Source organism: Corapipo altera, unplaced genomic scaffold (genome assembly GCF_003945725.1).
Source record: "Corapipo altera isolate COAL_440 unplaced genomic scaffold, ASM394572v1 57, whole genome shotgun sequence".
Classification (NCBI taxonomy): domain Eukaryota; kingdom Metazoa; phylum Chordata; class Aves; order Passeriformes; family Pipridae; genus Corapipo; species Corapipo altera.
The window spans coordinates 2,846,719-2,872,956 of NW_020884905.1; the positions used below are offsets into that span (position 1 = coordinate 2,846,719).

At 37.9% G+C, this 26,238-nt stretch overlaps 1 long non-coding RNA gene across 1 annotated transcript; it reads left to right on the plus strand.

Annotated features, from left to right (window-relative positions):
• Positions 1–7,047: 7,047 nt before the first annotated feature.
• LOC113951123 lies at positions 7,048–25,944 on the plus strand. Its single transcript, XR_003529045.1, has 3 exons — positions 7,048–7,968; positions 11,167–11,242; positions 25,818–25,944. It is a non-coding gene; the product is annotated as an uncharacterized LOC113951123 (long non-coding RNA).
• Positions 25,945–26,238: the final 294 nt, after the last annotated feature.

The following is a 26,238-nucleotide window of genomic DNA, read 5'->3' on the forward strand; positions in this document are numbered from 1 at the left end:
AGCATGGCTTTGATACAGTATCTTCTGAGTGGCTTATGTGCAATTTTGTTGTTGCTTTTGGTTTTGGACTTTACCAGCACTGCTTTTCACTGGTTCCTCTAGTGACAACATCAGCCTAATTTCATTTTATTGTGTCTAGATGTTTATTGTACGGAGGTTTAAAAGCATGTACAATTCTCTCTGTATTAATTAGCTGTCTTTTTAAAACAAAGCCTGTTAATTCTAGTGAGGCTTGAACAGCAGCATATATTATTCTGCATTTTCTTCTTAAAAATAACAGTTTTTACATAGAGAAGGCATTAGACCGTCTAGTTTATTCAAACCTAATGCTCCTAAACAGCAGCACAGGCAGCCAGCAGAGTAGCAGTCCATTTGTAGACTTCAGCACGAACTATTACTGCAATTACTGTACATAAGAATAATCATTATTTTAATCAGGAGTTCCAGGATAAGGGTCTTCATGGTAATAATGTATTTCTGCACATTTTTATAAAACTGGACAGGATGCAAAGTTTTACTGCAATGCGCATTAAAAGGACTTGAAAACATGGCATCTGCATTGCTTGAAAAGGGAATACTGAACATACTGCTTTGCTTAGCCTGTTAAGAGTAGGATGAATAACTATTTATTTACTTTGTGCCAATAGGCTCCTTGGTCAAAGAATCATCAATCTGCTCTCTAAACACTGACGTTTGAACAGCAAGTTTAAAAAATCTGTATGTGGTTAGTCACGTTGAGTCAGACAATGGCCCCCAGATGTATATTTTTTATCTGACCTATTCTTTATACTACTTTCGGTTTACCTTTATGTTTTTACAGAGACTTATCATAAATTATCTGCTCAATTTATGTTTCACCTTATTAGTCATGAGTAGAAAATCAACAGTGAGTGGAATGCAGTCATGGAACCAGCAGTCAGTGGTGATGTTATAGAATATGTGATGGTATGACTTAGATAAACAGTTTATTCATCTTCATTGAAGTTATACTGAATCAGCATCAAGGCCACTCTCTCAGAGGAGTAGCTCTAACTCATAGGACTTCTGTAGTCTTCCTTATAGGCACAGCCATTTACAGCATAGGAGTCCAATAGCTGAAATATTTGCTAAGAACAGTGGTCCAGTTCTGCAAAAGTAATTAGGGACGGAATAGCTAGAGAAATAATTCGTGCTCTATTAAAAATTCCTGGGATTGAACATTACAAGCTACTGTTTCAGAGAGAGAAATCATGAAATCTAAAGTATTTTCCATGATACTTAAATTTTTCCTATTATGCCATTATATTGTTGCATGTTATGTATCAAACTTTCTCATAAGGTTTTATCCTGCACATATGCATGAAGTTCAGCTAGACAGAGCAGCTGGATTCTAAAAACAGAGCTCCATGTCACTGGCCAGCCCTACTCTGCTTCAGGGCTCCATCCATTTGCCTGCCAGTACTTCCATTATCAATATATACTTTCATACAATATTTAATCACTTTGTGTCAGTATTTCCATTGATCATTTAAAGTGAAAGACAAAACTGTTTTCCCATAATAGCAGTAAGATCAATATTAACTGATTTTGTGGTATTGTCACTAAAGTTAATTTTATTCCATTACTAAGATTAAAGAACTGCATTCTTCTGAGACTTCTTGTCAAGTAACAATGCTGCTTCTGTAATAACAACTCATCTCTCTGTTCATAATGCTTGTTATAAGTAATCTCTTTGTGCAAAATGTTTTGTGGTGTTAGGTAGAATGAGATACAGTATTACATTGAGACCTATATAAAGAAAAATGTATTTGAATGTCTAGATACTTTTGCAGTTTTGATTTATTTTAATCTTTGCACATAAACCAAGGACTGTTGCTCAGCTGTTGGGATTAAATAATAGAACAGCAGTATTCCTAGCCTGTCACGTTATGGGTAAAGTTATGGAATCGCTACTGTACTTTGATAACTTTAACACAATAAAAAAGAGTTATCATTCTCCCAGCTGTTCCCAACAAGAGCTACATTTGTCTTAGTAACTGTGTGTCATTGCAGTGGAGAAAACTATTAGGCAATGTATGATACAAAAGCATTTGATGGAAGGTAAAAATATCTCCTTTGAGCAGCTATTTGAGGAAACCACATTTTGCAGCAATCATTGCGTGTTTAATACTGGAAAGATATTTTGAAAAAAGGATGTTGACCCTCTTTCTAGTGACTAAAATTTGAAGTTGTCTGAGCAATGGTAGTATAATAATTTCCTGTTCACATAACATATTTACACAACATAACGTTGCTGATAACGATAAGTAGTCAAGTGTACAACCCAAAGGATGTGCATGTGTCTGGGAATTCCCATGGTCCTTCCTGTCTACCAGTAAAGGGTATTTGTAGGAATAAAACAAAACAAACAGCTATGGGCTAATGATACAAAGTCTTATTCACAGAATTTACTACTCTTCACCTTGCTGACCTGTGAGCTTTACACTTCAAGTTTCCCTATTTAAAGTCAATTATGTAGCTAGTAGTAATCCAGCTTTCTGTCAACACTTGGCTCAGAAAATTCATAACATGCCCTTAAAAAAACCTATTTAGAAATTGATTTGTTTGTGTATGTAACTGTTCTAGGACAGCTAGAGGCAAAAGGTGATTATGCTCTGTTTCTGACTTCTCTTTGAACCCTTAGAAACCCGTGGTAGTGGTCTGGCTGCTATGGCTGAAAATGAAGTATTTGGAAACACAACAGGGTTTACCAGTAACTTACATTCACAGTGTGCCCCCATATATTACTCATTTTTTTGCTCATTCTTGTGGGAAAAATTGCATAAGATTTGGCTTACATGTAGGGGTATATCCTTCTGTGCCTCACTTTCTGCTGTCAAGCACGTATCTTCAACCCTCCATCCTTTAGTCCTGCCTCTTGCTTGCTAAACTGGAAGCAGCTGTGTTCATCTACTCTCCTAAAGCCCTCTCTCTTCTATGTATAAAAAGCATGCTATCTTTGCCACAATTGGCTTTGTTTATTGCATTAATCTGATTATAGTCTGCTATGCACCATACTCAGTGTAAGGAGAAAAAATGTAAACTGCATATGTGTTATAACTTTGATAGTACTCATGTAACAAGACTGTTGAAATTTTAAAACTATGGCCATTGTATGTCAGTTTGCCCTATTTCCAGCTAGTTTATTTAAAAAAAATCCAAACATTCAATTTTGTACTAGGATAATAGTCACTAAACCCAAAATATTTTAATTTAGATAATATAATCTGAATAAAAGCACTGAACTGTGATATGTTTCCCCCAGGAACCAGCTATTTGCAAAGAACTTTCAACATCCACATCACCAGGAGTCACAGCTGGAGCCAGATTTCCTTGAATTATTTTGAAAATCATTAACAAACCCAGTAGTTTTGTATCTCTTCGCAGAACAATGCGATTTCCATTCTCACTAAGACGCAGTTCCAGAGAAGTATATATTCAGTGTGTATCTGATACTTTAAAAAGAGCAGTAGGTACAACCCACGGAATTTGAACACGTGTGGTCTGCAGTACTTATCACTCTTATCACACAGTTATGAAACAAACACTGGGGGCCAAAGTAAATAGTGTTTCAGCCATCGTTTAACAACACGTGTCGTGGATGTAGCCCGTTATATGGCATCTGATCAGTTCTGTGGGAAGTGTCTGCCAGTTTTCTTATCCATATTAATAAGCTGAACTCTGTGTTTCAGTTGCTGTGGAATGTCCTACAGCCTCTGTTTAAAACTAAAAGTGTAGAGATACTTAATTTCCAAACATGGTATGCTGCCAGTGTGGACAAGGCATTGTGGGTTTTTATACCTTATTTCAAAAACTCCTCTGTTTATATGTTTGTAAATCAAGCCACTAGTCTTTCATGCTGCAGCTTGCTTTTCAGGCTTTTCCATGAGAACTCAATGCTGGTACTTTAGTATTCTACAACACTTCAGATTTCCGGAAGTATCTGTAATTTTGGTAACTGCAAGGAACTTCCTTGTTGCTCAAACTCATGTTTGATGGAATTTTTTATAATTTAGAAATCCTCATGTGCAAATCTCACTTCCTTCCCTCTAGAGGTCTGTGAAGTAGGTTTTTAACAGTGGCTGAAGAGTTTTATTTTTCAGGTAGTTGTCCATTCTTCTTTAGATGCAATCCATATATATTATGAGGAAATTAGTGCTAGGTATAATACAGAAAATTTGGTGAGACAGAGAACACAAAAACACTGATGTCTCAAAAGTTCAAAGGTCACAAGCAAAAGCTTCTGCAACAGAAAAACTAAGGAGAAAGAGAGAGGGGACAGATATGCCTCAGGATAGTGATATTAAGTGATTGGGTCATCAGGGAGAAAACAGACATTAGGAGTGTGGACAGCAAAGTTTCTCAGACAATTTCTTGGGTTTTTTTCTTTGTTCTTACTTATAAGTAAGAATGAATATTATGGACAATGAATTCAGAAATCTCATGAGTCTTACTCCCAGTCATTATTTCAATGGCAAAATATAGAAATGGATTAAATCCTGTCTGTCTCTTAAGAAAGGAAGAAATTGTCTATTAAGAAATTATAAAATATTAAACAATAGAACAGTAAGTTTTGGGGACAAAACTGAAAGCAGGTATTCAATGTAATTCTCATCTGTCATTGCTCATTGTGGTAAGGGGAAGGAAACGTGGGGAAGAGCACACACTGGTTGCTAATATTTGCTGTCATTCCCAATGGCTCAGCAAATTAATTCTCTAGCTGTCACACCTCATGCCTGAACCTCTCCAGGCATGGAAACACCTTTGTCAGACTGCCCCCGTTTTCTACGGTTTGTGCATATTAACTGAGGGACTTTGAGTTGGCCATACTGTTCATTACCAGTGCCATCCAACCTTTGATGTTCTCAGGGTACAGACCACATAATAACAGCTGCTGAGATACCCTGTCTTACAGTAGTTACTGTGTATACATTTTCCTCCTAAAACAAAACTGATTGAGTAATGATTTTTGTGACTGATTCAGCCTTGTATTCTGTTCATGAAATGATAGTGACTGATTTTTTTTAATGTACTATTTTTCAACCAGTACATATTTTTTAAACTTTTTTTTTCCTCTTTGTTGATGGCCAGGTCTAAAGCCAACTTGTCTGTTCAGCTGTGGCTGTTATTTACTGATGATAAGAGTCTGAAAACTTTTATGAAACAAATACTAGATGGACAGTTTCATAATAGACGTTCCATACTGGTAAACTGAAATGCTCAAGTGTTCTTGCATGCAAAATGGATGCAAAAAAGTGATTAATTTATAATCTCAGCTTGCTGAAAATAAAAAAGCATATGCATTACTTGTCCTGTGCTTTTTAAAATCTAACTGGTATATTGGTAGCAGCACAAATTAGCATGTAATTGTCAATATACTGCATAGAGTTAGTAACACTGAGGATATAATTGCCTGAGTTGTCCGTGTTTAAACAGCGATGACAAAATTATATCAGAGCCTGTTAAATACAACTATATTAATAGTTTAAAATTATAGTTGAATAACTGACATTAAAACTATATTAAACCTAACCATTGATGCCTGATCTATTTGGACTCAGGCCTACCAACCTGCCAGCATCTTTTCCAGGGATATATAGGCTGTTTACCAGTGTGCTAGGACCACACATTTAACCTGAAAGTAATAGTACTGTGAGGATACAGGTGACGAGATATTTTTAGTTTCAAGGCATTCCTGAAAGCAAACATAATGAACCAGCTGGTAATCAGTTGGCTACATGGCCACGTTCACCACGTATAATTCTCTAAACTGACAAGGAAATTGTGAACCTTCAGTATGAATGTGAACAGCCCCAAGGGCAGTAAGGAGGGGTGGATTTATGAGCAGACAATGGACAGATGAGCAGACAATGCAAAACTATCTGTCTATGCTTTGATTCATAGAAATGAGTGCGCCAGGCACAATGAGAGATGGGCAGAGTCATTACTTCATTTCATTCTTCTGAAAGGATGCAATATAATGAGGACAGAAAATAGAATATGCAACGCATTCTTTTTTTGTCTCTAATGGACTCCTGTGGTTTACTTCATGTTTTTTTTTAGCCTGTTACACCAAAGTAGGAAACGAGAAAACAAAGGAAAAGCAGATAAAGGAGTAATGAATGATAGAAACTGCCTTACTCGGATTCACAGCCCCATCAAAGGGGGCTTGCACAGTTCAGGTGGTCTAAATTGGGGTAGCTCTGTAATTACAGCCTATTGGACAGGCAGAAAATGTCTCTGGAACTGCCAGACTGGATTTTTTACAAGAATTAAAATTGTTGTTGTAATAAGAGATGAAGTGGACAAATATACTCAGTAAAGTCTATTAAAAATAAACCTTGTCTGTGTATGCCTATACTTCCAGTTGAACTCTAGGCTGGCAGGAATCAGCCTGTTACTGAGAGGCACCACTGCAGGACAGCAGGACATCAGAAGGCAATAAGCAAAATGACTACATAAAAAACTATTCCTCTATCCACTGCACATATGCACAGCAGTGCATGCAGTTAGCAGAGTTGTCAGTGCTTCCTGGCAAACACAGACTGCGTACAGGCTCCTACAGGCTCAAAGTCATATTATATCTATATCCTATATAATGTACTTTCCATTAGTATGTGTAGAACAGCTAAGCTGTAGTGCTGTAAAGTAGTAACACTATGCTTACCCAAACAATTAAAACTTACTTATCTTCCCTTGAAATACCAAATAGTGGTGGTTTACGTAATGGCTTTTCCTCAATGCGGTCAAGCAGCCACCTTACCAGAAAAGGCAGCAAGCACCAATTTAGACTAAATAGTATGTTCATCCATGCAGTGATGGGGCACAGCATTAAGACAAATGTTTTCCCTGCTGCAAAGGTCCTTATGAGGCAGAGAAGGGGCCCCAGAATATATTCCAGGACCTGACTTTGCCTCTCTGGAACAGAACAGAAAGATTCCTCATGCTCCAGCTCCTCCAAGCCATAGTGCTTTGAAAATATAGCATCTGGTCCAAAATCTAGTGAACTTGGATATTCTAACTGAACATACATTTCATAAACTATAAAATGAATCTGCTGTGCTAATTGTTCTGCTCTAAGGCTTTAAGGGAATGCCAAACATGAACAGTTGAGTCTGGACCAATTTTGACTGAGGTGTTCTGATCAAGGTTTTGGCACTTTTGCAGGATATGTGTTTAATAGTCAAAATGTTGATCTGTCATTATCCTGTGGATTATTCATTGCCTGTAGAATTAGCCTAGTAATCTTTTTCTTTCCCATTCTACTATTTACTGTTACAGTGCTATTCCATTTCCAGAATTGCCAGTTAACATCTTAATCCGTCTGTCAATTAGTTGCTGACTGATTTAGGAAACAGTGTAAAAATGCCTGAAGTGAATGGGGTTGAAAATCTGCAAATAATGTAGGAAGGAGCTATGCAGTATCTTCACATTACAAAATATTTACTTAACAACCATCTTGAAAGTGTATTCTTTAGGAAACAGCTACTCCAAACAGCCTTCCCTGGTCATGGCTTAAAATTAAAACAAAACAAAGTAAAACCATAAAAGTGGAAACAAGCCATGCCATTAACTCTCCTTCATTTATACTATACAGGGTCCAGCCTTGTTCAATGTAATGCAAGTGTTTATTCCTCTGGAAAGATGGACTGCCAAGAATAACAACTTGATGAATGATGATTAGCAGTAAATACAAAATGTTTATCTCATGTTATGTATGGAGCCCTGAAGAAGTCATGACAATACTGAGTTGTTGACTTGACTAGCTTAAACAGACATAAATGTCTCAGATGGAGGAGGTGGTGCTGTGGAGAAGATGAAATAACGAATTTAAGATGCAGCCTCTTTTCAGACATACACTAAGGGTGATCATAACCATGATCTGCTTTTCCATTTGCAGGACATTGCTATCTGAACACACTGTGGGAAGCGAGGCTTGAGGAACCATATGTAAGTAATGCTACCTTCTGAGAAATTGTATTTATCCTGTAAAGACAAAAATGTCTTTCCAAAGTAACAAGACGTGTATAAGTCAGTCCTGCTGGCACTCAGTTCACTGTAGATGCTGTGGAATATGCAATGCCAGATTGAGCTCTGGCACCTGAGCCACTGCTGTTTTCTGCAGGATGCAACTGGTGAAACTTGTCAATGATGAGCTCCTTTGACATTCTTGTGTGATACATTTTAATAACTTTTTTATTAGAAATGTTTTACTAGACTGTGCAAAGAACAGGGACGTGAAATTCCTCAAACTCCATCTCCCTGAAGACACTTAAGGGAATACTGTTTCGAACCAATTTGAAATGTAAGCAAATGGATATTAAATGTTTTAGAATCATTAATATTTCAATGTGAGGGTTTTTTTTCTGATGATGATGAAGTGCAGCGTTTTGGCATTCTGGTTCTTATTTTTTTTCAGAACCCTATGAAGATGTCAGTATTTCACTTGTGATAAAAATATGCGTTTTAATGATGGTGTCCTCCATTCTGATTTTTTTCATTACTAGGTGAGTTGACATGGATCTACATTGTTTTAATAAGTCTGTGGTCAAAGTATTTTAGGAGTTAAACATTCATTAAATGCTTCTGTTAATACAAAAATAATCAAACAGAAAAAAAAAGGAAAGAAAATCATGTATAAATATGTAAAATTTACTTAATGCCATAATGACAAGAAGAAATTCAGAGAGAGGCATTTCTTTGTAGTTTAGGAATAATGATAACCACAGTACTCAGTGGACTCAGTTTAAGGCTAAGAAGATCAGGCCATAAAATTATAATATAGAAAGCACTGAATCATATCAAGTCAGCTAGAGAAGGTAGAGAGTGAGGACAACAGGTCAGTGCAGAGACCTGTCATCCCAGCAACCATCTGATACCTGAAGTCTTGTACTATATTTCATTTCATACCTACAAGGCAGAACAAATAGATTACTACACCTAGTAAAGCAGAAACCCAGTGTTCATCCAAAGAGCATAAACCACAAATTAGTGAGGTTTGGGCAGTGTCTGTGTTCAATTTTATATGTGCCACCAAGCAGTCATGACACAGGACAGTGGGACTGAGTTCAAAGTGGAAAGGGAGACAGGAGGCACAGAATCTGGAGTACTGGGAGGAGGTGTGGTGCCAGGGGGACAGCACAGAGCTTCAGGGACCTGGGCTGAGAGGTGGTAGGACAGGCAGGGCAGCACTGAGGAGCTGTGCCCTCCTGCTGTTTTGGAAGCAGAGTAAACATTGTGGAGTAAAGCTTAGAGGCTGGAAGGATGGTTGGAACCAGGTGTGGTGAGAAGACAACTGGCAAGGCAGGTACGAAGGAGTGAGACCTGGGGCAAGGGAGGAACATGAGAATGAACCTTCAGCATAATGAGGAGGTGCAGCTCATGGCACCACTTCAGATGTAGGGCAGGCACAGAGGTGTGAGGCTTAGGGCTGAAGAGGGCCACCAATGTACCAGGTTAAGGATGGGCCAGAAATACAGTGAGTCCCTGGCATGGCTACAGAGAAGACAGTCTCCAGCAGAGCTTCTGTAGCATGGGTGCCTGCTGAGCCCCTGGGTCCCAGGGGATGGCTGCCAGGCCCCGCAGATGCTGCCAACCTGGGACAGGGCAGGCACAGGTGTGGTGACCAGGGTGCTGTGAGAACAGGGAACAGCACAGGAGCCTATGGAGTGTTGAAATGCCCAGCCCTTGGTTCTGTGCCCAGACAACCATAATGAGGAAGGAGAAAGAAAGAAATCACATAGAGCAAGTGGCAACATGTTCTGTCCCATGATCCGCCCTGGAAACACTTGGCAAAAAATGGGTTGCTGTCTAGAGTGATTTGTGTCAAGTGGCAGCAACATGCCTGAGAGGCCAAAAACTCTCTTCAGAGCACCACCGTGCAAGGCAGGAGACTGCAGCCTGATGATATATTTTTCTTTGTGGCAAAGGTGATTGAACAGTTTGTCATCCTTTTCTTCCCCTCCTCCCTCCATTTACTTAGCTGAAGAGTTACGTTTAGTATCTTCTCTGACATGGGACGAATCACATTTCTAAATTATTTTAAACTTCAGAAGTTAAATAGTTCATGGCATTGTCATTGTTGTTATTTTTTTATGCTTTTCTTTCTCCTAAATGTGTCCTTTTCCCAATTTAAAAAATGAATGATATATTCCCTGTGGCCAGCTAAAATTGGACATCTGAAAACCCCAAAGAAATGAAGCAAATTGACTCTTACATGTAAAACTTGCTGAGTAATGCTACTCCTTAAAAAAAATTCTACTCTAACTCTTGCAAACTATTTGCTATTCTTTCAAACCACATCCTTTAGAAACAGAACTTACTACTCCATGTTGCATAATGTCTGTGGCAGTCATGCTCTTTATCAGCTTTATTAGCACTTAATAACTATACAAATATTTTCCAGTTCTTTTGCTTGTTATGTCTCTGTATGGTTACACTAAATGCTGTGTCAGAAATTGCTATGAATAGGACTGTTACATTCCTTAGCAATGAGCAGTAAGCTGCCTTTAGAAAGAAGAGGTATAATTTGAAAATGAGCTTTTTTCCCCCTGTGTGGTGCATATATATTTACGCATATGTGTATGTATGTGACAAGCATGCGTATACATATACATACTGCTAATACATATACATACTGTGAGACAAAATACAGCAGTTCTGAATGTTACAGCTCACAAGTCCTACAATATAAATAGAATATATTATGTATAAAAATGATACAACCGAGCTGCATTAAAGAAACATTTTAGAGTTTAATGCCTACTGGTAACAAGATAGAAATAAATACCAAAATAGTTAATTTTGTGTCATAGAAAACTTAATAGGGAAAAAAACAATTAAATCAAAAGGGAGGAGCTGCTCTCTATCTACTTCACTAAAAACTTACCATATCTTAATTCTGCATTCATTGTGAACCCTAAATTCCTATAAAAGTTGATAAAGAAAAATAAAGTGAAAGTTGATGGTTTTAAAAATCTATTCACACAGGTTTGTGAACGAACATTGACACAAGTACAGCAGTTATTTTAGGACATTAGAATGGAGAAATGAAAGTTTGTTTACCTCAGAAACAGATCTTAGTGTAACAATAAGAATTTGTACAATCAGGTGATCCCCCATGTCTTGTTTCTTTTGCTGGTTAAACAGATCCATGACTAAAGGTATCCAGAAACACACTGAGATGTGGAAACTGTCTAGTATATAACGTCTAAATACATTGGAGGTGGGTTTATAAAAATATGAACTTAATTTTCTATCATTTATCAGAAAATGCAGTGAAATATACAGTATTAAAATATAAAACAGCAACTAAAGCTGTGACAATAAGAGAACACACTTTTCTATTTTAATAAAGTACCTTTTGAAGTCATATAACCTTTAGGCCTTGTCTCTTACATGAGAGAAACTTTGTCTAATCTCTACATCAACATATATTTGTTGATTTCAATCCCTTTGCCAAAGGCCTTTCTCCACTGACCCAGGAGTTTTGCTTATTATGCACATTACTTTGCGCCACTTGCTTTGATGTGTCACTACAGTCAATTAAATATTATTATCACTTCATGGAACGTTTGTTTTACAAAACTTTCAGAAAAAATCATGGTTCTCACAACTACATTTGAGCAGAGCTAACATTGAAAAGATATGCCCTATCCTTACAGCAAATATAAATATATGTGTGTTTATAAATATAAATAGATGCACCATAGCTCAGTTCAGCAGAACTGACAGATAAAGTTTACAGGTGGCTTTGACCAAGGTACTTAATTCCCCATGGCCCAGTTCCCTTTTCTGAGAATGAAAGACAGTACCACCTAGACCTCTACTTTCCCTTTGTGGTGTTTTTCAGATGAAAAAAAGATATTGTTGTTAGTATCAGTACTTTGGTTTGCTTTCTCCAACATACCTTGAAATATAAGAACAAATATAAACACATTCTCCTTTATAGTGGTTTAGTAGTAGGGAAAGAATACTAAATACCCTTACATCTCATTGTTTCCTATTATATGTTACCACAGCAAAGAAACACTTTATGGAATATGATCAGTAACCACTACAGTGCTGAGCTACTTGAAAGTAATTAGTTTGGGTTCAGAGGCAGAGACAGCTAAAAAGTTAAAACTTGGGGTTGGTTTTAAATGAAGAGTATGTATTTAACTGTGTCTTTAAACTCTGTGAACCTTCCAAGATTTCAAAATCATGATGGTTACTTTGTGAAAAGTGATTATACTCCCCAAAGCGTTTCTGACTATTTGCTTCTACTTTTGATAGAAATAACATAAGCACAGTATTTCTCAAGGAATTTCAATGCCTTTGGTTTTGATGCTGGACAGAAGTCTTAAGTCTCTGGATTAGGAGGCTGTTTGATCCTTTTTGTAGCGTATGTATATATGGTATGAGATAGTACAACTTCAATAATATTGTGATCAAGATTTTCAGCTTTGGGAACTTGATTAAAATCTGGCTTGGATTGCATACACAAGCAGTTTTAAATTTAACACAGGAAGAATATTTGTGTTTAGCAAATAATGTTGTGCCCAGAACATGCAAGCAACAAGATAGAGAATACTAAATGCAACTACCATGCACTCAGTTTGGTCAACAACACTACAAATATGGACACATATTTTGCACAGTCATGGTCTCTTATAATTAAGATTGTAATTTTTCATGGACTCTTTTTCTAAGCTATGTGGTTTAGTAATGATAGTGTAAGATGTGTGCCTGTTTGCCTGGTGATGCAAACCATAAGGAATGCATGGGGTTCATTCTCTTTGTTAATTTTTGAGCATTCTTTCAGGTGGTGTTTCAGGCTATCTACGTGCTAGACATTTTGGAGCCTGACTGCTTACACGATGTCTGTCTTTCTGCAGTATTGTGACATTCAGAATCATCCAGCACATTTTTGCCAATGAAGATGTCATAGATTTAGAGAACTCTCAGCTCAGAGATTTGCTCTGAGAAAACTTAGTCTTGTTGACTTTGAAGTCATGAATCTGTTTTCATGGGCTTTTTGCATAGTGTTTGTTGGTGGGAATTACGTTGACTTCTCCTGAAGTGGCGTCTGTTAAGTATAAACATTTATCCACATGTTCAGACTACACTTTGACAGCTCTACTTATATTGTGGTTTAAATGTGTGTCTTTATAATTAAACTGTGTATCCAGACTCTCTGAACACGAATCTGTGCTCACACATGGGCTCGAAGTGAGCATGCTAGCACTGGAAAGGGACTACTTGTGTGCCTTCTACCCTGTCATGCAGGACTATTGCTAGTGTGGGTAAGAGACACAGACATAGCTGTGCCTGCTCAGCCCAGGTCTGCCACTGCACAGCCCGTCACACTTTGCAGCAATATCAGATGCCAGCCAGGTTGCTATTCTGTTCCATGACTTAATGGTTTGATAGAAGTGCCTTACCAGAAATGGATGTTACCAATCCTATCTGGAGCACATCTAGAGCAGGTATCTAGAGCACATCAGGCTCACAGCTCACGTGGCCTTGGGACTCGTATTTCCGTTGGCAGAATAAAGGTAGGCTGCATAAGAAGAGAGAGTTAGAGGTTGTTTCATACCTGTTTGCAAATAAATAAGGAAGAGATCTTTCTGTATAAATTGTAATATTTCCAATAGATTTTGTTTTGAAATTTGTTGTTTCCAAACACTCTGGAAGAACCAGAAATTCAGTATTTAATGTCTTCCTGTAGGGTCTTGGAACAGATTGCTGGAGTGGGAGGCCTCTGGCAGAGTTCTGGGTACACAGGAATCACACATTGAGAGCAAAGTTCCTTCGAGTTTGGAAAGATTTCATCTGTATCTTTGACTTTAAAAAACATCTGTCTTCATCCATTTCCAGCATATTTATTTAATTTGAGACAGATGACTCTCATTAGCCTGTTGGTGGGGCTTGGTCCCCTGAGGCAGTGTTGTGCTCTCCACTGCTGGCTGTTGCTTTTTCAGTTTCTGAATGAAGAGCTTTATGACTTCCTCATTAGAATAGGCACAAGCATAATAGGTCAGAAGCCAGACCATTTTTTTTTAGCAGTAGAGTTTATCAGTTCACCTACATATTTCCAAGTCTGTATTCAGATGGCATATTTTAAGAAATTGAAAAAAAAAATCACTGGATGCCAAACCCCTCATTTTTCAAAATAGTTTCTACTAGTGCACTGTCTCCTCATTACTTATCTGCTTTCTGTGTGAAAAAAAGCTGCAATAAATCAGCACATTCCTGGTATTGACTGGGTCTACTCACAATTATGGTCAGACCAACAGTAGTTAGGAAAACTCAGTGAAGCTGGGTTTCTAAGAAACTAACAGGCTGAAGTGCTGGCCCTATAGCTGGCAAAAGAAGGGATCAAATTGCTTTGTTCAGCTTTCTTTTAACCAGACACTTACTGCACATACTAGGGGAAACACATTCTGCCATAGTAATTTGTTCGTAATTAAGATTTTCCTTTCACCAGTGTGGGAAAAGAAACATATTCAGGTGGCCTCACTGGTGTCCAAGTCTGACTATTCATGAGTCTGACTATTTAATACAAGGAAGTAATTAGATTTACTTTTTCTTTTTTTAGCTGGAATTCTGTGTGCTAGGGAATAGAAAAAATTATTAAATGTCTCATCTGTGGCTTAAAATCTATGCCAAGAAGATGACTGGGAAGTTCTTAAATTAAAATTCATATTCTACAGAAAGAAAATCCCTTTGTATCAAAAAATATCTGGTGTTTGGTTTTTGGTAGTTATACATTTTCAGTTCACAGACCAACCAGTTTGTTTGCAGAGATTAAAAGACTATTATTTTTCAAATTTAGAATCTTTCATCACATTACTCGATTCTCAAATGCTTTACATTTCTCTGCTCCATGAATCTGGAAAAGATTGATACAAAAGTGGGAGGCTATGGAAAAGGAAGAACATCTGACTCACACAATTAGAAACCATGGCCAAACCACTCTGCAAGGAGGAGGTATAATGTCCTGGGAAAAATGAAAACTAGCTGTTGGAAACAAGAAACTCCAACTGCGTTCAATAGGTCTGTGTGAATCTGTGTATTTGGTGTACTGCTCTAAACATGTACTTACCTACACTCATTTAAAATTAACGTGAGAGACACTGACACAAGTAATGACTGAATTAATGAAACCAATTAAACCAAATGCAAACTTACTAGGGCCTCTCTGTGTTTGAAAGAATAGTTTGGATATTTATATATTAAATTGTGTGTATATGTGTAAATATTAATAAGATTGATAATTACATAAGTAAAACAAGTTTTGTTCTGACTGAAAATCCATTTTTATGCTCAAAAGTGATACAATAAGTTGTTTAATTAAAAGTCTGTGCTCAAAGACAACTCTGTTTTAGAAAAGAAGAAACTCCTTTTTGATTTTTTGATCTGTTATAGTAGACTAAAGTTATCCATGTGACTTAAGCAAGCTATCGTCTTTTTTTTATTACTAGATACCTTTTATTGCTTATTTACCTCTATTGTATACATGGGAGGTCTGTTTTTAACGAGCAGAAGTTTATACAGTGATGTTCTCTATTAAATGGATCAACAGCTGAGATTTCAAAATATTTCCTTTGCACATGAAAAGTTAAGTAACCAGGGTGTCGTTACTGTGAGAATCCAGCAGGGCATAGGGGATGTCTCCAAATGCAATAAAGTGGAGAGGCCTGATGGAGACAGGAGCAGCACAGACACTGACAAGTGCTGGCTAAGGTCCCAGACCTCGGGGACAGTCACCGTCACCTGTAGCAGGAGCAGTGCAAGGGATGGTGGATACAGGGACAGACACTGAGGCTTGTTCCCTCCATATTAGACCCCAGATTGGCTAGAGGGCATAGGTGCTTAAGATTATTCCTTTTTTCATGCAGTGGACTAAAACACTTCATTCTTTCTGATTTGATTAGTAATAGGGGCAGAAAAGTTTTCTGTTGGAGCTGTGACAAACATTGCTTGGGCTGGGTTACCTGTATGTAATGGAAAACATGAACAACACAGACAACTGTGGGAAAACATGGATCCAGAAGATGCGGTAAAAGGGGAAGGAGCAGCAAAACCAACTCTATAGCATATTCTGCTGAAGCAACAACTGCAACAATTAATAATAAATCCTATGAATAATTATTAAACTCCATTAATAACTAGCAGCAAATCCAACAGAAAATACACGAAAAGCAACGCTTCTAGCAATTATAGCAATGCCTTGCCTAACACTGCAGTTAGAAAAGCAGCAATTTAAGGAAAACTTAAAGCAATTTCTGCATGTGAACCCATGAGGGCTGAAGTCCCTACGGTGGCACTGGGATGTGCTACAGGAAATATGGAAGTCCTCTTGAAATGGAGTAAAGTCACCTCAGAAGTCACTGCAAAAACTTTTGAGATTCAATAACTTGCAAAGGGAGGCAAGAGCCACCCAGATGGATTGTTGTCTCACTGGGAAATGCTACACAGTGAGTATGAGGTGCAGGGTGGTAAAGCCACCAGAGATAGATATGTCTATGCAGCCTATTCAGATAACACTGATCCAAGTAAGAAAACTTAGTATTGGTGAATCAGGCAGAAAACAACCCAGAAAACCAGCCTTGAGCAGTAGCTTAATAGTTCACAGTTCTGTACGTACATGGAGACTGAAAACTTGGGCATATTGCAAAGGTGACATGGAGCAAAGCAAACTGAAACAACCTTGATATATTTTTGAGACAGAATTTAGTCCCAGTAGTGGTTTGTGTTTCAGCTACAAGAGGCAAACTATCTGATCAAAAATTACTTGAAAATGGTACTGGGCTACGAGCTGAGCGTGGAGAGAGTAATGCATCCTGTAAGGGTTAAACCCAAATGTTGAACCCTTTTTGGCACAGTCTGGCTTAGGTTATTCTACATGTTGTCAGATAACATGAAGACTTAGTTTCAAGAGGCACATGGATGAACAGAGAGGTCTTTTATTATTTTGCCTTGTGTTCAGGAGGTAACAAGAACAGAGGCTGTCCATTTGTGTGGCACCTCAGTCTGTATTCAGAACCTAGGGAAGATCCACCAGATAATGCTGTTTGTCATGTCCATGTACATATTTGGGCTGCCTCTGTGATGATGTACATTTCTAGCCTATGCACAGGAAGACAAGTAAGATGTTAACTGTTACTAAGCAACTGTGGTACCTAGTAATATAGACCTAAGTTTGGGCTGCATGGGCCTGGCTCCTGAAAGAGTCTTGGAACATTTAATGGAAAAATACTGTCCTTCTGACACTCATTTGTTGATCGTCAGCCAATATCCTGCTGAAAACAGTGCTGAGACAGCAGGGAGATGTCTGTAGCCCAAAGGAACCTGAGGGAGGAAAGAAAGCGCCCTGGAGTGCAGTGTAGTATCAAAGCTCTGGGGAAATATTTGGGAGGCAGACCGCTCCTGCAAACCCTCTGTGACTGTCCAAAATTCTCCAGTATCAAGACAGATTTTGTCCGGGGTCAGAGAACCTTGTGTTTTGTACACACTGTTCAGCAGATGGTTGATCAGCTTCCTTTATTCTAAGGTTTCCTGGGGATGATAATCCCCAACACAGTGGCAGGACAGGGAATAGAAAGCACCCAAAAAGAAACAATATGTTCTTTGGGCTTTTCACCATTTGAATGACTATGTGGAAGGCAGCCCAGCAAAACACTTTAGTTCTTCCGGGAATATGATCGAAGTTTGTTCTTTGGTAGTAAGTGAAGCATCCAAATCTAATGTTTACTCAACGTCTTGGACTAATGAAACACGAAAGGGGGCCAGGAAGGCACAATATTTATATAGCCACACCTGATACAATACAGGCAAACAGCACAGGGCCCAGAATTCAGAGCACCTCACTGCATGTTCTGGGCCCTGAGAGGTTCACAGCCTCCTGTTTAGAGAGATTGATTTCCAGGTAGGTGATACACCTTGATGGTCTCTAACAACCACTTTGTGGGCAAAGCAGAGCTCTTACAGAATGTGCAAACTGCCCAGGAGTCTCCATGTCAATTCAGCTAAACGTTGAGTCGGGCATGAATAGACAAAACACGAGGTATGAGGAAAATCCTGAAGAATTAAACTGCCTTTCATCAAGAATTAAGATAAGCCATTTTTAAGTTAGGTAAGATTTTCACTGGAATCTCCTGTTCCATCTAGAAACAAAGAAAACTTCTGAGATGGTTTCAATGAACATGAAACCATTAGCTGATTTACTTGGAACAGGAAACAGAAAGTCTACTACAATATAGGGAAGATCTGTATAGATTCATTTGGCAAGATACAAAGCCAAATGTATAGTATTCTAGATTTTACTCTGTAGATGAGTGCTTCTGAATGGTGTTATTACACCTGGGGGGTTTTGGTTACTACTCAGTGGCTGACACAATTAATTACTACTTTAGCATGTGTGCGTGTAATGCGGTCAGTATAAACTCTCTGAAAAAACTTGTACATAACTCTTTCAAGAGAGACATATAATTGCTTTGCTACAGGTAAAAGTTAATTTCTGGCATTTCTTAGTATTTTATTACCTTTTAATTTATTAGTAAAAGGTTTTGAATAGGCTGTCGAGTTCAGTGCTACAATGAGAACTTATTCCTTGTTCCAATGAATACAAAATAGAACTGGGTTCTCTGACAATGTTTTGCTTGGAATAGTGCTCACAGGCCAGAAACAGCATTGGTATGAAACCTTGGCATACTTTTGCTAAGGGTTGTGCACTTTTGTTCAACACACTGCTTGCAAACTGCTAGATGATGACTGCTGGTCAGAGACTCTTCTCCACCATTTCATGTGAGCAGAAGGAAAGAAATGCAGGTTTGTATAAAAGATCTGTGTTACAGAAATACACATACAGGTGATTTTAACTTCATCTAAGATCACTGTCTATCTAATAGAGCTGCCTAAATTTTCTAGAGGGCTTAGGGCAAAAGATTGTGGCCTTTTCAATGCAAAATGTATTACATAAAGTGAAGGCCCTTTTCAACCTTTCAAAGGAAGAAGTTCAGAGCAAACTCTCCCTTCAAGACACAGAATTATACCCATGCTAAAATACAAATTTCAGCTTGTTGTTCTAATCTGTTTCACAATACAAAAATGCAGGAATTTTGTTATAATTACATCTACGCTATCTAGAATTCAAAAATAAAAAAAAAGAAATTAAGTGAAAAAAACCTTCTTTTCCTCCTAATTTTTAGAAGGCTAAGCACTACCACTCAATGGATGTTTCTACCATTTCTGTTGCACAACTAAAAGAACCAAAGAAAAACCAAATACCCGGAAGAAATACTGGGAAGTGCATGCTGCTTTTACAGCAGAGCAAACTAGAGTGCATGGTTACCTGTGGCCTTTCACCCCTATGAAAGACATGACCAACGGAGAAGCTGAGTCCCAGGGACCAGGGCATCCTTAGAAGCACACCTGAGGAGGAAGTTCATGCTTGGGAACTAAAACCATTAAGACCATTCTTTGCAGTTTAGCAATCTTCAACCCTGAAATGGATTATGTTGCAGATATTACCCAGACTCCTGAAAGCCAGGGCTCCATAGAAGCAAGCTGAATGAGTTAGAAGGGAAGCAACCAAGCCACTCTAACAAGGTACTGCGTGATAACAGAAGCCCTTTAAAAAAATAAATTAATGAAATATAACTCATTCAAACAAATCACAGTTTACTAGTGAAAATTTATTTGATAGAAAATTGATGACCATTCCTACTGTAATTTTTTAAAAGGTTTTTATTCACAATTGGAAGAAACGCTATTTCTTACTTAATTAGTTCCACTTAGCCTTTCAAAATAAGATACAGCAGATCCAGCTAAAACGAAAAGGCTAAAGCAATAAAAATCTGGTCAGATAAAGGGAAAGGAATGAAAAACTCATATTCCATGTCTTCCTTTGGTGTTATGAAACCAAAATCATCCATTTTTTAGACTCTGTTAATCTCTTATAGGTTATCTGTAACAGACACAATTCAAGACCTGCAACATTTATTGACTTTAAAGACATTATGCAAGGAAAAAACCTCTAACATTGTTTTGTGTTCTATTTTAAGAGCATACACAAATTCACTCAGTTCTAAACCTTTTTTCAAAGAAGTCCCATCCTTAAACCCTGGGCTGTCAGATAGACAAAACATCCTATGTGGATAACAGTCTAATAACAAAATGTTCATTTCTGAAAAGAAGCTGCATGCAATTATTGTAAAAGCAGCTCTTCTTTCTGGAAGGAATATGCATGACCTGATGGCCTACAGATGTGCACCGAAAACTGCCTTTGGCCTCCTTCACAGACTACCAGATGGTCTCACATCATGAGATTCCTCTCCTGTATGACTATTGCAGTCTATATGCTTAGTCACTAGAGCTATAAACAGTCTAATTCTTACTATTTTTTTAACCAGCAACATTCATGGGCCACTTTCACAGGAAGATCGTTCTGAAAGAATTAACAACAGCTTGAACACACAGCTGGTTTAAATAGTAGTTGTTAAAATTTACAAAAATATATCAGGTAGTTTCTGAAAAAAATAATAAAAAATATTTATTGGAATTGCTGCCCTGAGCTCCCACAAAGAAGTTTAGCTTTTAGTGGTTGGTGTGGGAGGCAATGGTAGGAAGAAGCTGGTAACAATTACTAGTCAAAGTTTCAGCCCTTTGCCTAGTGTGTCTTCTTCTGGGACTTGCCACATGTATTCTTTACTGCAAAATCTGTTAACAATAATGACACAGTTCTGCAGAAAGCCCCCAGTAATCATATCAGATTCCCATGGTTTCTGCTGGGAACAGTTCTTAACACAGCAGAAAGGAGCCTCTCTTAACCCTGTGCTCTCTGCATTATTCTCAGCATGTCACTGATGATATCACACTTCGGATGCCTTGTGCTTTTACCAGAAACCATAAAGAAACTCAAAAGACTATGAAACAGTCTGGTCTAAAACTAATTGAGGAAATAATTGGAAAAAGACTAATGTTAACTTCTGAAGGGTTCTTTTCAGCCTGAAGTGCATGACTCCTTCCTCTCTTTTCTGAAAAATGGTGAATTTGAAAGGGACCCAAACCTAAATTCCAGTTCCAAATTCTTCACATATTTTGAGAATGTACTCACTGAGGTCTGAATTGTGCAGCTGACCCCACACTAATGACTGAATCAAGCACCTCATTTGCAGGCACCTTAAAGGCATAGGTTATTTGTGCCTTTTTAAAAAGTTAACCTATTTGAGTGCCATACATATAAGCACTGGGGAAGGGGGGGGGGGGGGAGGAAGCCACTTGTAAATTAAAAAGTTTAACCAATGGTTTGCCTGCAATTAAAAGCAGAAAATTCAAGTCAGTAACATTTCAGTTTTGGTTGCCTAAACCTAAAGTTTTTATTACAGAACTAAACATTATTTGGTTTCAGTTTGTGTAAATGAAACCCTCAGTTTTAGGCAAATTCAGACATCTCTTCATTCCTTCCTTTTTAAATAAGAAGAAATATTTTCCTAGGCAGGTAACATAATAAAATATCTGAAGACATTTTGTTAATGTTTAAACATCAGTTTGAATTTTCTGTGGTTTTTTTGTTTTGTTTTTTTTTGGTTTGGTTTTTTTTTGCAAAGAGATAGTAGTTAAATGATCTTCACAGTGACAGAGAAATAATTCCATTTTTAGAGAACATTTTCTCTCAAATCCATTTAGGTTTCACACACATTTTAAGAAGTAACTCCTCTCCCTAGGCATTGCAGGCTTGACTCACGTACTATGATGATCAGCGGAAAGCACTCCATGTGCTCACAGATGTTTTCTGAGACACATGTTGAAACTGGTATGAAATGCCTTATAAGGTATTGCTCTGGCTTAGCCTTCAGCATATTATTCTGAGATGTTTTTGCATGATTTATATGAAATAAATGTTAAGTAATCCAAAACCTGCAGATCAACAATGAGGAAAAGACTTGCAGGGATTAAGTGATGTGGGGATTTAAACAGATATACTACAAAAATAGCCATCAATAGTCTCCAGGGACATGCCTTAATATGCTTCCTTATGAGAGATTCTTGAGTCTTCATTATTTCACTTAATGAAAATAATAAAGATTTCAGAGAATAAACAGAGTCACAGGTTCAGCCTAGAGAAGAGTTCCACTTCATAATCTAGTCAGAGTCTACATGATGCAAGTAAAAATACCCTTTAAACTGGGGAAACAACCTCTATTTGAGGAAGCACAGATACACAGCTTACAGATTTCAGGTGTATGTATTAGTAACTATGGATACAAGGCAGAAGGTGAAAATAACTACTTTCACAAACCTGTACCTGCTAATGTATTCTATACCAGTCATGCTGCTTTAGGGTGCTTTTGTTACTCTCCTATATAAGTAAATTTTTCATTTCTTCGAAGGCTGTTTCATCTAAGGTGTGAAATATTGAAAGATCACAGTAATATCTCACTGGAAATAACTGGTAGATAGCCAAAAATGTCTTTATCTATACTATCTACATACATTGGTTCATCTAGTCATACACTATCCTTCTCTATATAATTTCTACATTATTATTATTGTATCATAATGTCTCAATATCCTAGTGAACACTGAGAACTCAGCATGGCGCCTTCCTACAAGCAGTAAGAAGGAGCCTCAGTTGTAAAGAGCTGTACAGATGAGACAGTGTGGAGAAAGGTGATACTGCTTCCATAGGAATATATAGGAAAATGAGATGCAAGACAACAGCAGCCTTGTTTTTTGGGCTTGGGTATAGCTTATGTGGAACACAGAAATATGCCAGAGTTCACAAATCTCTCAATGCTTAATCACTTTTCACATTTACACTCTGAATACTCTTGCCCTTTTGCTGATTAGGGTTGTTTAGTTGAATTCCTGTTTGCCTTCTCCCCTCTAATCTCTGGGTTCTGGGATCATTCCCCTTGCCCCCCCAGTCTGTCTTGTCCATTCAATTCAGTGTTTCTTCTTCTCCTCTACTCTCACCCCCTTGGAGCAGATTCCCCTCCTAGTAGAATTTCATCCCTGCTCCTAAGCATTCATGAGCCACCTCTCCCTTCCCCCCTACCCAAGTTCTCTCTAGCTTGCTTGCTCAGAGAGTAAGTTTTCCGGGCAGATAATATTTCATTTCCAGTTTGTACTGTACTTACAGAACAATCAAGATCCCCAAATTACCTATTCTACAGATACACATATAAGTAGTTAATCGAAGAGCTAAGATACAACTACTGAGTTGAATAGCTGTAGGCATGACAGAGTATTTGATTTCTCCCACTTTTTTTTTTAACGTGCTCCCTTTCCCTCTTAATAGGAATCTTTAGTCACAAAGCAACTTCTAGAATGACATGACTGTAATGGGACTAAGTCTAGCTAACAGGAAAACTTTTACTTCAAATACTTTCAGATTTAACACTGCAGTCCAAAAACCTCATACCTATTTTTTAGTTACCTTCAATGCTCCTGGCTAAGAACATGCCTTGCCAACTTTTATCAAAATACTTGTGTATAAATTTAATGGAAAGCATTTATCATATTTTACACTATATAGTTATGAGAAACCTCAGTACATTTTTCTATCCTGGTTCCATTTTCAGCAAAACTTCCTACGGTTCTTATAATGTTGACTGATATTCTTCAGGGGTACTGGTAGCCAGACAATGGGGAGCATGAAATGTCTATAGATCAGGTAGTTTTCAGGATCAGTTTTGAATGTAGTTGCATATGGTTAGCATTTACAGAGAAAAAGTTGTTCAATTTCTCCATACTAGCTGATAAAGGAGACAGTATCTGACTAGTAATTTGAAAAGCAGAAAATTACCCTTCATGTGACAGCACTTTAATGTAAAAAACCCTCGATATCTGTGACAGTTTTAACAGTTCAGCACTTTGCCATTGTCAGCATGTGTTCTATAGAGCCATGCCACTACCTGTCTTCTACCATTGGCTTTAAAGCAGTTTAATTTTGAAATTTCAAACACTAAATTAGAAAGGAAAATTATCTTCATCAGTGATTCCATTTGTTTCAGTAAACAAGATAATGAGAATGTTATTATAGCATCTAACACAGAGAATCATTGAGGATGAGGATGCAAGTGAGTCAAAAGTCCCTTGACTTTATTTCCTTGCTATTGATCCAAATTGAAGTCCCTATACGAGTTCCACTTTTGATCAGTCACTTCACACCAGCATCAGATCTGAACTTCACAGAAGAGGCATATAACTTAAGCACTACAGTTTGACCCCTTGTGTTAGAGGATCCAACTATGCGTTCCTCTGTTTCTTCAGATGTGCTCTTCTCAGCTGCTCACTCATTTCCTCAGATATAGTGAAATACCCAGGTTGCCCAATAAGTTCCTCTGATATAATGTTATTTTATGGAAGGTTGTAGTCAACCTCTCAGGCTGACTATTTTCCAGTTCCTTTCTTTATAGGCAGAGGTGTTACTCATTGCTTCCCACTGCTCCAGGGTATTGCCAAGTTAGTTTGTAGTAATGCCATATTTTGGAAGACAGCTGTACAGATCCCAACAGCCTCTTCATCCCATGTTTTCGCCAAGAGTGCTTCATTATTCCCATTCCCACCATGCCTGGAAACAGGTGCATGCAAAATCAGACTTCCCCTCTCAACACTGCAATATCTGCTGACCATGCTTATAAACTTCATCCACTGCCAAAAAGCCACCAGTGCTTCCAGGGCAGTAAACCCTGAAGTCTGTGAGTTCACCTTTCACCTGACAGGAAAGCACATGTCTAACCAGCAGTAGAACTATTTTCTTTCTTTAAGTTTTTAGGTTTCTCAGAAACCACAAGGTGTACGGGCACTGAATTGTTTCAGTTATCTCGTTCTCAGGTGCAATGCCCAGTGTCTCTGAAGAACACTAGTGTACATTATAAGTTTCTATGCAGTCTCTAGAAGAGGCATAGTGAATAGCCCTGTGACTGGATGAAGAACAGCTGCCTGTTTGCCTGGGAAAGGGGAGCACTTCATCCTGAGAGCAACTGGACATGCTCAGAGTGGAAAAACTCCTAGGCAGCCAGAGGGAGACAGTAAGTGAGAAATTGTATAGACTGGGAGACTCCTGTGGGAATGGGATTCATCTGCTGCAGGGAGCAGCTCTAGTGCCAGTGTGGATAAGAGGCAGCTTTGACTGCAATAACACATGAGGTAGGAGTGGATCTGTTCAAATGATCCTGTAGACCAGATATCTACAGTGGTTTTACTACAGACACATTCTAGACCTGAGACCAAAAAGCCCAGCTGTAGTTGGAAGACATGGAGTGTCCAGGAGCAAATTTTGCACTTCAGTTCCATCTGAAAGGAGTCCAGTTTGTGTGCTCTGAGTTCGCAAAACATTTGTTTACAAGTCATCTTTTTAGTCTCTTATGGCCAGCAGAGCAGTGTTTTCTATTATTACAGATTCACACTTTTATGGTTTATTATTTGTGTATTCTAATTATATACAATTCTAACGATCTACAACCCATCTTAAAGGAAAAGGCATATATGGAATGGTAGGGCCTCAGTTCCTCCTCACATCTCTGACTGATACAACTCAATATTGTGTCTTGCTATTTCTATAACCATAAGGATGTGCTGTAGTTTACTGAAAAGATAAGACTATAGACTGTAACAAAATAAGTGGATTTGTCTATCACCTGAAGAATAGCCATGTTGTCCTTTCCTTAATGAACCAATACCCCAGGAATTCTGAGCTGCTACATATGTAACAATATTCAAGACCTATTCCTCTGCATTACTAAACTTGCAAACATAAAGAAAGTGCTTTCGGTATTAATAATAAATTCCTGACCTTTTTTGTTCAGTCAGCTTCTCACCATTCATTCTGGGATGTGATGATAAAAGAAGGAAATGAGAAATAGAAATACAGGCACTGAAAGGAAAGCTCAGAGCAGACTGAGAGGGAAGTATCTGTACATCCTGACTATTAAAGATATGTATTATAGGAAAGCAGTGTCAAAAATCTTCTCCATGAATTCATATCTGAGGATAAGAGAGTTTTCAGCTTATGCTCTTTTTAACAGTACAAGATGTGAACTAACTTATTTAATTAAAAGAATGCAAATGCATTTTATAAAAATTTTGAAATCAACATGTGTTTATCTGATTACATTTTCACAGTGAAACAACTTTGATTCCTTTATTATGACTTCCTTTTTGATCTCAGTCACTTATGAAGGAAAGAGAAACAAGCTGTATTGCAGTTTAAAAGCTTTTGTCATCAGT